This window comes from Ziziphus jujuba, chromosome 6 (genome assembly GCF_031755915.1).
Source record: "Ziziphus jujuba cultivar Dongzao chromosome 6, ASM3175591v1".
NCBI lineage: Eukaryota > Viridiplantae > Streptophyta > Magnoliopsida > Rosales > Rhamnaceae > Ziziphus > Ziziphus jujuba.
In genome coordinates, this window is record NC_083384.1 from 11422484 (window position 1) to 11435416 (window position 12933).

The 12933-nt window shown below is 35.3% G+C and overlaps 2 pseudogenes; both read right to left on the minus strand.

Annotated features, from left to right (window-relative positions):
• Positions 1-2558: 2558 nt before the first annotated feature.
• Positions 2559-4522, minus strand: LOC132803993 (probable LRR receptor-like serine/threonine-protein kinase At3g47570; annotated as a pseudogene).
• Positions 4523-6669: 2147 nt separating this feature from the next.
• On the minus strand, positions 6670-8932 carry LOC107430768 (probable LRR receptor-like serine/threonine-protein kinase At3g47570; annotated as a pseudogene).
• Between the last annotated feature and the right edge of the window lie 4001 nt (positions 8933-12933).

Consider the following 12933-nt stretch of genomic DNA (forward strand, 5'->3'; position numbering starts at 1 on the left):
AAGTTGAATTTTCTTGTGTAGATTATTTAACTTTATTTCTACACCTTTTCCCCTGCAATGTATTTATTAAAATTCCTCTTGTTGTGGTTTTTTGGGTACATGACATGATATTTCGTTGTATAAAAGGGAGCAATCTCTTCCAAATTTGTTGTGCGACGACACCAATTTGTCTCCAGCCTTACAAGTTTTTCTTGTTAGGTAAGAGTAAAAAATTTTCTTCTTTAAGTTATAGTAAATATTTTCTTATTGAAATATTTAAATTGACAAATTTTTTTTATAATATATTAAAATGTGTAGAATAAAAATCACAGCTTTTTGGATGGTAAGAGAAAAAGGTCTCCCTTTTTATGTTTAAAAGACGAACTGGCAAAGTTTGACTCATAGTAATATTTGAGAAATGTAACTAATCATTGCCTTTATAATAAATATTGCCTAAGCTGTGATGATAATAACTCTCAAAGTCGACAGCCAAAGCAAGTAGCTGATCATTAAACTTCTCCTGCCATCACTGTTAAGAAAAGCTCAAAAGTTCAAGTTGTCAGCAGGTCTGTTAGAATTTAAAAGATTTAAATAGGATATCTAAATTATGCGCATAAAAGAAGTAGAAAGCTAAACAAGGTATGTGGTTCTATCTTACTCTTCACTCCTCTAAAATATTAACTGTTTTTCTTCTTTTCTCCATCATATATACTAACTTTTGATGTCCTCATGTTTTCGTATTCCTTTGACGCTTTTGATTTGGTTATTTCGATTGTAATTGAGCATTTTTGTAACAGCCCAGCCCAGACCACCCGCATGCAGATATTGTCCTCTTTGGGCATAGGGAATCCTCTTACAACCCAGCCCACAAGGGTTTAAAACGCATCTGCAAGGGAAAAGTATCCACACGCTTATAAGTCATGCTTCGTTCCCCTTCCCAACTGATGTGGGATCTCATAATCCTCCCCCCTTGGGGCCCAGCATCTTCGCTGGCACACCGATCCAGGTACTGGCTCTGATACCATCTGTAACAGTCCAGACCACCCACGTCCGATATTGTCCTCTTTGGGCCTGGGAAATCCCCTTACAACCCAGCCTTCAAGGGTTTAAAACGCGTTTGCAAGGGAAAGGTATCCACACGCTTACAAGCCATGCTTCATTCCCCATTCCAACCAATGTGGGATCTTATAAGTTTACCTTGGCGAGTTCTTTTTGCTTGGTCTTTAGCCTTGTAGGTTTGTGTTCTCAAATTTAAGAATTGAATCGTATCTAAGGATCAAGGTATATAGAGGTGTAAACATATATGAATATGCTCTAATATATTGGGGAATGTAATTGAAAGTTAATGATTGCTTGACCCTTTTCTATTCATGTTACTTTTCTCACTGTTGAGCTCTCCTTGTAAACCATATTTTTCAGATTATGTTTGGAAATTATAATTTTTCCACTTTCTTTGAATGTCTCATTTTGCTTTAACATCAGTATTATCCATTTTGTACCTTTTGGAAATTTGCATATTGGAACTTTTCATCTTGTATGAAGACTGTTAAAGCTGGACATTTTCAAAAATATCCTATGATGTGTGCATAAAACAAAACATTTTCAAAGGTTACGATGTTCGCATATATAGGTGTACAACTAAAAACTTAGTTTCATCAAATCAAAATTTTGAGTAAGTCCTCTATTTTATAATCTTTGTTTTTTTGTCACATTGAAAAAATGAAGAACAACTTTTGATGATATTAAAAAAAAAAAAAAAAAAAGCTGTGAGGTATACAGCTATTGTATTGGATACTCTTGTTAGAGAAGTTTCACAGGGATGAATCTGACGGATGACATGTTTAAAGATGGATTCGATCTCCGTAGTTATGTTAAGATTACAATATCTGACCATTTTAGACCCACTGTTTATAGTTGGGGGAGATGGAGGAGAAGATGAAGCAAACAGGTTCATGGAGGGACAGGGCAAAAAGGACCAAATACAGGACAGCTTGGCTTTAATACTTGGAATTGGAGTTTCTTGTTCAGTGGAAACGAATGGACATTAATAATTCTGTCAACGAATTAAAGCTTCTGCTATATATTGTGGTTGCTTGCATAGAATTTGAAACTGACTTTGAATTCCTTCCTTTACTTAAATGAATAAAGCTTAATGTCGAAGTAGTTTATTTCTATTTCTTGTTCTTAACTTTATCCTGTTGATGGCTAAGTTAAAACCCAGTAATCCATGCTCTTACCAAGACACAACATTTTAGTCAGATTTCATCAAATTTGTGATAGAGTAAAAGTAAAAAAGGGAAAAAAAAGAAGGGAAAATAGGTTGTTAATACTTCATTGACATGTTGTAAGGATATCAGTAGGGTTAGTAATACTTCATCACAAATACACCATTAGCTTTGGTGTTTTTATTTGAGAACATTGTTCCGGTTGTCACCATGGTTTGTTTAGCTTTTTAGTCGTTTGCTCCATATATGCTCATGTACTTGAACTTGTTTTTTTAGTTTTAAAAGATAAACAATACCAAGAAAACAGTTTTTTAATACATGGCCAAACAGGCTTGAAAGTTTTATGATTTCTTCTTATGCTAATATCTCGAATATCGTCTATACAGAATACAACATAGACATATTAAGTTAGTAATTGACTGACTAAAGCACTTAAAAATAGAGTTCCTTTGTTTTCTAAATACTTATTTCATGGCAATATAGTGCAGATGAAGCAAGCTAAAAGAAAGAGTGCTTACAAGATCCAACCATTATATATTACATACAAATTCAAATACCTTATCAAGCAAGAATGAAACAATTCTGATACAGTAACAACTAAAACCTATTCGTATTCTTACCTTTTCTTGCATTTTAACATATGATTCTCTAATTGCTTGCATTTTGTTGACAACCATGTTCATAAGCATCCGCTCTCCAGGTGGATGTCTGGAGCACATGAGTCCAATTTGCATCATCAAGATCAAACAATTATTTGTTCTTCTTCCAACATTGACTTGGCGATTAACATTGTTCATTGCCATCTCTTCAATGTCGTTTTCATTTTCCTCATCTTCATCATCTTCAAATAGCAACGAAGGATCTACTATATCCATGACACGATTAGGCAAAGCCACCTCCACGAACTGGTAAATGCTTATAGCATCTTTGAAGATATCATCAGTAGGTCTTTTTCCTATGAACAACTCTAGCAAGAATATACCATAGCTATAGATATTTCCGAGTGTGGAAACGTGGCCTCCCATGCCATATTCTACAATTCAACAAATTCATTATGATGTCTAGTCCATAGGTGCTAAGAATCAATAAATTTAAGTAGCTGTTGAAAAGAAAGTGCATTATTGTTTTTTTCAGTCATTACTTCTTTTGGATTAATTTCTCAAACATATACTTTTGGTTTAATAAGTAAAGTTTTTATGGTAATCAAGAGCTTAGATTTATTTCATCTTGGTATAAAAAAATTCATGCCCGGAAGGAATGTACCCAATAGAACCCCGTAGAGAAACAGAAATGGTTTGGCTTTCCGAGGGACTATCTGATGCTTCAAAGAGGAACTTTGCTAGTCCAAAGTCACCAACATGAGCGACCATATCTTCATCAAGAAGAACATTACTTGGCTTTAGATCACAATGAACTATAGGTGTTTCAAAATCATGATGGAGATAACCCAAAGTAGAAGCAACATCGATGGCTATGTTCAGTCTCTGAATAAGGCTCAATCTCTTATTCAAGTGTTCACCATTATCCCTCGGATGCAGCCACTACTCCAAACTTCCATTGGCCATGAACTCAAAAACTAGACTTTTGAAGTCGTTACCTTGGTGGTCGATGCTTGAGCAGGCAGTAATGATTTTAAGAAGATTACGATGTCTAATGCTTCTCAAAGCATTGCACTCATCAAGGAAGCTCCTGGAAGCTCCTTGTAGCTGAAGGTTTAATACTTTTATCGCAATTATTTTGTTATATCAAGAAAGAACTCCTTTATATACAGAACCAAAACTAACTGAACCAATTAGATTATTCTCAGAGAACCCATCTGTGGATTGAAAAAGATCCGAGTAAGAAATATTCGATTGTCAATCCTTAATCGAATATTTAGTAATAGGCATCCATATGGAATAACCAACCAAAAAGCTCATATAACTGCTAACAATATAGCGACACAAGTTACTGGGACTACCACCTTCTGAGAAAATATTTTCCTCCTTGAATTGTGCTTGAGGCATGGTGGTAAAAGCTGTTTTGGGATGCCACCATAGAGCTTATCATTTCCAAGAATCGAAACTGCAGTAGCATTTGCAAAAATCCCTTCTCTTGGCAATTCACCCTCAAAATTATTATAAGAAAGATTAATAAACTTAAAAGTTGAAAGTTTACTAAGAAATTTTGGAATCAACCCAGATAAGTTATTGCTGGAAAGATCCATATCTTCCAAACCTCTTAGACTTTCCAGAGTCTGAGGGATTGTACCTTCAAATCCATTGCCCTCCAAATGCAGGCGTTCCAATCTAATATATTTTCCAAGATTGGTAGGCAACTCACCTGATAACGCGTTTTATGATAAATCCAACTCCTCAAGATTTACACCCACTTCAGATGGTAAGGAACCAGCTATGGTATTTTGAGACAGTGACAAAGATAATTAGAGGGAAGAAAGACCAATAACCTCTCTGGGAATTTACCACTGAGACTATTACTGGAGAGGTTAAGGGTCATCAAATATGTGCAATTTCCAAGACTTTGAGGTATCTTTCCCTCAAATCTGTTCTCCTCCAAAGAAAGAATGGTCCATTAAGTTAAGTTACCCAAGGAAAATGGTAGTGATTTAGAAAGCTTATTTCCTCCCAAGTAAAGTCCCTATAACTTGTGAAACTTCCTTATTACTTCAGGGATACTTCCTCCTAATTGGTTAAGTTCCAATCCCAGAATGGTCAAGTTAACAAGGTTTCCAATCCCTTTTGGAATACTTTCATGTAAGAAACACCCGCCCATAGTTAATCTGCTCATATGAGATGAAAGGTCAGCTATGGATACAGGCAGCTCTCCTCCAAAATGATTGTAGGCCAGACCCAACACCTCCATATCAGTACAATTAGCCAATGAACTAAGAAAATTAAGGTCACCGAATTTTCCATTTCCCAGCAAATTATCATCAAAATTAAGTCTATTCAAGTTCTTCAAGCTCCCTACATTCTCAGGCAGTGTTCCACTGAGATGATTTTAAGCAAAATCAAGCTTTTGAAGTTGAGAACAATTGGACAATGATACGGGAATAGGGCCATTAAATCTGTTAACTCCACCAGCAAATATTTCGAGATTAGGCATAGTGATGACAACATCTGGTTGTAGGTTTCCATGCATCTGGTTCTGTGTAAATGTGAAACAGTATATGGAAGAGATATTATCAATAGGAGGAACAATACCAGAGAGATTATTGTCCGTGAGTATGAATTCCCCCAAGCCTTTTAGATGGCCAAGATCTTCGGGTATGCTTCCTTGGAAATTGTTCTGGCGAAAGTGAAAGCGAGTACAGAGAAGTGAAATTTCCTATCCAAGCTGGGATACTTCCAGTAAGATTGTTCTTGCTAAAATCCAAGCCCACCATTTTTGATAGGGAACTCAACTGGACTGGAATTGGCCCAGTAAGTTTGTTGCCACTTACAATAAAATATCTTAGCTCTTTGCAGTGAGTTATATTTGTTGGAATCTTTCCCACAAAGGAATTGTACGATAAGTTAAGATGCTGCAGCTGCAGAAGATGACCCATTTCTTGAGGAATTTCACCATGAAAGCTGTTATTTTGCAGGCGAATTTCTGTGAGGTAAGTGAGATTTCCTGTTGAAGGTGGGATTGAACCACCAAGCTTTAGAGCCATCAGGTTCAAAGCCAATACTCGTTTGCTTGATGGGTTTCACGTGATGCCAACCCAGTTGCAGAAATGGATGGAATGGTTCCAGGAGTTCATGATTTCGAGAGGATCTTGGATTATCTTATTCTTCAAGTCTAGTAAAGCTAGATGATCGGATTCATTTCCATTACCGGGAGCTGAGGATGCAGATTCCAAATGAACATTAATGCAGGAAAAAAATGATCCCACAGTGGAAAAATATGGATAATATCCACCTACAGTACAAATCTGAATGATCCATGATGTCCATTTTCTTGTTTTTCCAGATATAAATTTAAGGTGCACCGAACCAGATGCCAGTGTGGTATGCAAGAAGATAAAAGCATTAAAAAGTGTACATATATTTGATGGCGAAGTTACAGCTTTTTGGACCGCATTGAAGATAAGGAGCACTATGATGGTGCGGACCTAACCAATGACTTTTTTCAGTTTCTTTATCTGTTTCTTAAAAAGAGAAAGAAAGTGTGTTTAATTACATCAACTCCATCATAGTAACACAAAGCCTTGCAACTAATTAAACCTCTGTCTAGAACACGTTATAAACCTCTAAAATTTGTTGAATCATTCTAGCATTGTTCATCCTTTTTTTATTATTTATTTATTTATTGGTATTTGGATTTAGCCTAAAAAAATAAAAAAAGAAGTTTAATACATATTATCATTTTTTTAGCTCTGTTTATTTGAGTTGAGACCCTCAAGATATATTGATTTTATTTTTATTTTTTATTTTCAGAGCTTTTATCCTAATCAGACCAAACTAAAGCACTAGAAGGAATTAATATTTTCATTCAAAATGTAACATTTATACATATACATTTTACTCACAGGCCAGAAGATTTTATGATTTGTTCTCAAGAACACAACATAGACATATAATATTAAATTGACACTGACTAAGAACTCAAGAACAGAGTTCCTCTGTTTTCTAAATACTTATTTCATGGCAAAGAAGTCTAGTTGAGTGTGATAGAACAAGCTCAAAGAGAGATTCAACCATTATATATTAAATTTACTTGCCTAGTAGAGATGAAACTATTGTGATAACAACTAAGACATATCAATATTCTTACTCTTCTTGTATTTGAGATATGATTCTCTAACTCCTTTCATTTTGTTGACAACTACATTCATAAGCATCCGCTCTTCCTGTGAAAATCTGGAGCACATGAGTCCAATGTGCATCACTGAAACCAAACAACCTTTTTCTTTGCTTCTAGCACTGACTTGGATATTGTCATCGATTATTGCTATCTCTTCAATGTCATTTTCATTTTCCTCATGATCATCATCTTCAAAGAGCAGCGAAGGATCAACTATATCCATGACATGATTAGGAAAAGCCATCGCCATGAATTGTTGAATTTCTAACCATCTTTGAAAATATCATCGGTTGGTCTTTTTCCTGTGAACAATTCCAGCAAGAGTATCCCATAGCTATAGCTATCTCCAAGTACAGAAACTTGGCCTCCCATGCCATATTCTACAGTTCAATAAATTTATTAGGATATCAAATCGGTTGGCGATGAGAATTAATAAATTAAGGAATAGGAGAAAAATAAAGTGCACTGTTTTTTTTTTTTTTTTTTCACACTTATGCTTTTGGACTAGTTACTTTGAAAAGGTTCACTTTTGGCATAAGAAGTAAAAATAATAAAATAAAATAAAATAAAGTTATGGTAATCAGACGCCAATATTTATCTCATCTGGGGATCAAAATTCATACCTGGAGGAATGTACCCAATATAACCCCTTAGCCCAACAGACAATGTTTGGCCTTTTGGAGGCATATCTGATGCTTCAGAGAGGAACTTTGCTAGTCCAAAGTCACCAACATGAGCAACCATATCTTCATCAAGAAGAATATTACTTGGCTTTAGATCACAATGAACTATAGGTGTTTCACAATCATGATGGAGATAATCGAGGGCAGAAGCAACATCGATGGCTATGTTTAGTCTCTGAATAAGGCTCAATCTCTTATTCCGGCGTTCTTTGTTGTTTCTTGGATGCAAACAGTTGTCTAAACTTCCATTGGCCATAAACTCGAAAACTAGACTTCTGAAGTCATTACCTAGATGGTCAATGCTTGAAGAGGCTGTTATGATTTTAAGAAGATTGCAATGCCTTATGCTTCTCAAAGCATTGCACTCATCATGGAAGCTCTAGGAAGCTCCTTGTTGTTGAAGGTTTAATACCTTGATTGCAACAATTTTTTTGTCTTCAGAAATTCCTTTATATACAGAACCAAAACTACCTGAACCAATCAGATTTTTCTCAAAGAACCCATCTGTGGATTGAAAAAGATCTGAGTAAGACATACTTGATTGCCAATTCTCAGTAGAAGATGAAGTAACAGGTTTCCATAAAGAATAACCAACCAAAAAGCTCAATACAACGGCTAAAAATATAGCAGCACAAGTTACTGGGATTACAACCTTTGAAGAAAATATTTTTCTAGGTAACTTGTGCTTTTGCTTGAGGCATGGAGGTAAAAGCAGTTTTGGGATGCCACCACAGAGCTTATCATTTCCAATAACTGAAATTGCAGTGGCATTTGAAAAAATCCCTTCACTTGGCACTTGACCGTCAAAATTGTTATAAGAAAGATTGAGAAGCTTGAGAGTTATAAGTTCACCAAAAATTTTGGAATCAACCCAGAAAAGCTATGGCACGAAAGATCCCTTTCTTCCAAACCTATAAGATTTTTCAAAGTTTGATTAATTGTACCTTCAAATCCATTGTCCTCTAATTGCAGGTGTTCCAAACTGATACATTCTCCAAGATTGCTAGGCAACTCACCTAATAACTTGTTTTCTGATAAATTCAACTCCCTCAGATTTTTAAAGTGGCTCACTTTAGATGGTAAGGCACCTGTCAAGAAATTATTAGACAATGACAGAGAAATTGAAAGGGAAGACAGACCAATGACTTCTCTAGGAATGGTGCCATTCAGACTATTACTAGATAGGTTAAGGGTGATCAAATTTCTGCAGTTTCCCAGGCTATGAGGTATGGTTCCCTCAAACATGTTCTCTTGCATGAGAAGAATGGTCAAGTTAAGTTACCCAAGGAAAGAGGTATTGACTCAGAAAACTTATTTCCATCCATGGACACTACCTTTAACTTGTGAAGCTTCCCTATTGCTTCAGGGACACTGCCCCCTAACTGGTTATTTCCCAATCCTAGAAGGATCAAGTTAACAAGGTTCTCTATCCCATTTGGAATCTTTCCATGTATGAAATTCCCAGAATAGTAAATATACGCATATAGGATGAAAGGTTAACTATGGATGTAAGCAGTTCTGCAAAATAATTGCCACCCATACCCAACACCTCTAGAACAGAACAATAGGCAAAGACTTGAAAAAATTCAGGTCATTGGCTTTTCCATGTCCCAGTCCGTTGTTCTCGAAATTAATCCTATACACATTTCTCAATCTTCCTAGTGTATCAGGAACTGTCCCAATGAGATCATTTTGAGAAAAATCAAGCACCTCAAGTGCAGAACAATTTGACAATGATATTGGAATAGGGCCTGTGAGTTTGTTAACTCCGCCAGAAAATACTTTGAGATTAGGAAGAGTAAGGCCAATGTCTTGTGGTAAATTTCCATGCAGCTGGTTCGCAGTAAACGTTAAATAGAACATGGAAGAAATATTATAAATTGAAGGGGGAACAATACCAGAGAGATTATTTTGAGTGAGTATGAATCTCCGCAAGCCTGTTAGGTGGCCAAGATCTTCAGGTATGCTTCCTTGAAAATTGTTTTCGCCAAACGAAAGAGCGGCCAGAGAAGTGAAGTTTCCAATCCAAGGTGGCATGGTTCCAATAAAATTGTTTCTGCCAAATTCAAGAGCATTAGTTTTGACAATGAACTGAACTGGACTGGAATTGAACCAGTAAGCTTGTTGCCAAATACAAGAAAATTCCTTAGCTTCTTGCATAAGCTGCAGAAGATGACCCATTTCTTGAGGAATTTCACCATGAAAGCTGTTGTTTTGCAGGTGGATTTCAGTGTGGTAAGTGAGATTTCCTATTGAAGGTGGGATTGAACCAAACAGGTCTAGAGACTTGAGGTTCAATACCACGACTCGTTTGCTTGATCGGTTGCAAGCAATGCCAACCCAGTTGCAGAAATGGATCGATCCATTCCATGAGTTCATGATTTCTAAGGGATCTTGGACTATCCGATTCATGAAGTCCAGTAAAGCCAGAAGATCAGATTCATTTGCATAAGTGGGTGCCGAGGATGCAGATTTCATATGAGAGTTCATGCAGAAAAGAATAATCCAACATTGAAGAAATATAGACAACATCACCTACGATTAAAATATGAATGCTTCATGATGTGCACTTTTTTTTTTTCCCAGATACAGATTTCAGCTCATGGTACACCAAATAACTTAAAATGCATATCAAAGTGCATCTATATACATTAAATAAGTGCGTCTATATATTTAATGGAGAAGTTAATGCTTGTAGGACCACATTAAAGAAGATAAGAAGCTCTAGATAGTAGGGATATTTAATATATTTAATTAGGAGGGAAAATATCAAGTTTTTTAATTATTATTATGAAAGTGAAAATATCAAGTGCACTTTTTATTTTATTGAAAGCTAAAATATCAAGTACATTCTTTATTATTATTATTATTATTATTATTGTTGTTGTTGTTGTTGTTGAAAGCGAAAATAACAAAGTACTTATAGCCAGAGACTTCAATGTTTAAAGTTTGTTTGTTAGTTTATCAACAAAAGCAAAATTTATATAAAGCCAAAGCAACATAAAGTGTGCTATATGGATCACTATGTAACACGGTATAACATTTAAAAAAGAGTATAATGCATCTTATTATCTTCTTGTTAGTCCCTGTCTATTTCAATTGAGACCCTCAAAATTTATATATTTTAATCAAGACCTGAAAATGTTCATTTAATTTCAATGAAGGATACTTGATCATGTAATTAACAAGACTGTCGAAATGCTTAACTATATGCCTCCCCAAGCGAGCACCTTAATTGAAAAAAAAAAAATTTCAAGGGAATAAATTAAAATTGATATACATTTTCATTTTTTACATTGGGATGGAGAATTCAAATTTGGAATCATTATCCAAAGAAACAATGACTTGCGATTCAGAATCTTATTATAGTAAGCCTTGTTAATCCCCCATTAGTAATTTGTGTTGACAATCCGAAAACAAATAGTCAGGGTATGGAGTAGAAGAATCAGCAAAAAAAACAGGGGTAAAAAAGCAGAGTTCCCCTCTTTTTCCGACTATTTATTTTTTGTCAAAATAGTAGTTTAGTTATTTGTTTACTTGTTTATTTTTTGGTTGAAAAAATAGTGTAGTGAATGCCATAGAACAAGCTAAAAGAAAGAGTGCTTAAAAGGTCCAACCATTAAATTTATATACTTACATGCGAATTCGATAAACTTACCAAATAAAGATAAATCTATTGTGATGAGGTTAACAACTATAACTTATTCATATTCTCACTCTTCTTGCATTTGAGATATGATTCTCTAATTGCTCGCATTTTGTTGTCAACTGCATTCATAAGCATCCGCTCTACTGGAAAGAATTTTGAGCACATGACCCCAATTTGCATCACTGAAACCAAACGATCATTTGTTCTTCTTCCAGCATTGACTGGCGATTGACTTCAATGATTGCAACCTCTTCAACGTCATTTTCATTTTCCTCACAATCATCATCTTCAAAGAGCAATGAAGGATCGACTATATCCATGACATGGTTAGGCAAAGCCATAGCAACGAACTCTGAATGCTTAGACCATCTTTGAACATATCAAAAGCTACACCGAATCCTCTGATGGAATAAAGCTTCTGCTATATATTGTGGTTGCTTGCATAGAATTTAAAAACCGAGTTGTAATTCCTTCCTTTGCTCGAATGAATAAATCTGAAGGTCTTTGAAGTAATATATTTCTATTTGTCACTCTCGACTTTATCCTGTTGGTGGCTAAATTAAATACCCGGTACTTTCATCCATGCTTTTACCAAGGAACAACGTTTTATTCAAATTTCATCAAATTTTTTTATAGAGTACAAGAAAGAAGAAGGAAAACAGGCTATTAATACTTCATTGCCCCCCTTGCTTTGTAATTTTGTAGTGGAATGTAAAAATATCAAAGCAAATATTAATGTATTGGTTTTGTCATCACAATTACCATGGAGCAATATGTTCAATTCCATTACGTCTGATGGCCAAAAATTGACTAAACATTATAAGCTGCCACATATATATTGCCATGGCTTCCATACACATCAATATTCCATATACCAATTAAAGGTTAATTTGACCCCATTTTATAGACTCAATCAAGCCAAACTCCAACTTACAACTCAAACGGAAGATTTCCTCCTTTCCTTATTCCTTGTATTCCTTAGAATTTCCTCTTCCATTTTGAGCGTTCCTTGTAGCCTTTATATATACATATCAGCTACAAGCCCATCAATTCTTCTCCCCCTTTTTTTTTTTCTATATTGTAGGTTGTGATTTCCAAACTGGTCCTTAGCCGTACAAAGGTAAAAATCCATCCAAATTTCATACAATCTTTTCTAAAAGTTTCCAAATCTCCCGATAGATACCTTGATTGACAAGTGAAGGGTCAAAATATAATCTTTCCCACCCATGATATTTTCCAAACAACTACCCTTTCAATTGGAAGTCAGCTCTCACAATTCCAATTGATTTAGCCGATCAAAAATTGCCAAGGAAAACTATCCAAATATAAAAATTTGATAGCATATTCTTTCCATTCGGCAACGTCTCAAAATTGTAATTGAAGAAACTTCCACCAATTTTCTGCCTTCAAATTTTATAACTTCCTAATCGGCCAGCCACACCGTAGGAAAGAAAATCTTCCTTGATTTAAATCGAAACCCCTAATACTGACTTATCAAAGAAAATCTCATGCTTGCCCACCATATTTTAATGAAAACACCAGCAACTTCTTGATCCGCAATTCCACCTTCATATAGGACAGCAGCTCCCACTGGTGAGTTCTTCTTTTT